We start from the raw sequence: 1,542 nt of genomic DNA on the forward strand, positions 1-1,542 counted from the left end.
CATGTTGTCTTCATGTTGCCCTCATGTTGCCCTCATGTTGTCTTCATGTTGTCCTCATGTTGTCCTCATGTTGTCCTCATGTTGTCTCCATGTTGTCTTCATGTTGCCCTCATGTTGTCTTCATGTTGTCTTCATGTTGTCCTCATGTTGTCTCCATGTTGTCTTCATGTTGCCCTCATGTTGTCTTCATGTTGTCCTCATGTTGTCTTCATGTTGTCTTCATGTTGTCCTCATGTTGTCTTCATGTTGTCCTCATGTTGTCCCCATGTTGTCCTCATGTTGTCTTCATGTTGTCCTCATGTTGTCCTCATGTTGTCCTCATGTTGTCCCCATGTTGTCCTCATGTTGTGATTCCTATTTTCCCGAATCGTGCAGGTTCTTTGAAGACGTTATTACAAGAATCCACAATCTTTAACCCGATGGGACTTTAAGCGTATTTGGCTGTAATTTGTCCCCGGTGAGATCATTAAAGTCCTTAAGGAGACGGACGGCACACATACTGGATATGTGTTGACCTTATTGCATAAGGAGAACTGACCGGGCATTTTCCCACCCTAAATATCAGACCAGGGCTGTAGTACTCTAGTCCGGTCTTGGACTGGAGTCCAGACTCAAGACTCTGTTTTTCTATGGACTCTGACTTGTCTCGGTCTTGGCCACTGGTCCTGCCCAAAATGGCTTCTGGTCTGGACCGAGTCCAGGTGTCTTTATTATGTTGATAATAATATTGGAGGGAAAGTAGAACCCAGAATGATTGTCTTGATTCTGTCATGTATAAGACCTTTATTCTGTCCTGGACTCGGTCTTGACTTGGACTCGAACCTCTTTGGACTTGGTCTTGTCTTGGACTCTACTAGTCCTGGTCTTGGACTTGTTTTGGACTCAACTAGTCCTGGTCTTGGACTTGTCTTGGACTCGACTAAGGGGATCTAGACTACATCCCTGTCTTAAACGTGTCAAAGCGTAAAGACGACGTCATCAAAGAGAAGGCCGGCACACACATGTTGATCTTATTGCAGCAGAAGACCCGGCACGTGCAGTTTCCCACCCGATATCACAGACCTTGAACTGCTCACGTGTCACAAAGACGACGTCACCCCTGAGGAATCTGCTTTTATTCACGAGCGCGATGTATTTATGTTTCTATTTATTTCTGTTTTAAGTGGTTCTGGATTTCTTGATCCAGATGTAGCAGAACCCGACTGCACTGGTCCAGATCTAGCAGAACCCGACTGAACTGGTCCAGATGTAGCAGAACCCGATTGCACTGGTCCAGATCTAGCAGAACCCGACTGAACTGGTCCAGATGTAGTGGAACCCGACTGAACTGGTCCAGATCTAGCGGAACCCGACTGAACTGGTCCAGATCTAGCGGAACCCGACTGCACTAGTCCAGATCTAGCGGAACCCGACTGAACTGGTCCAGATCTAGCGGAACCCGACTGAACTGGTCCAGATCTAGCGGAACCCGACTGCACTGGTCCAGATGTAGCGGAACCCGACTGAACTGGTCCAGATGTAGCGGAACCCGACTGAACTGGT

Source organism: Etheostoma cragini, chromosome 18 (assembly GCF_013103735.1).
Source record: "Etheostoma cragini isolate CJK2018 chromosome 18, CSU_Ecrag_1.0, whole genome shotgun sequence".
Taxonomy (NCBI): Eukaryota; Metazoa; Chordata; class Actinopteri; order Perciformes; family Percidae; genus Etheostoma; species Etheostoma cragini.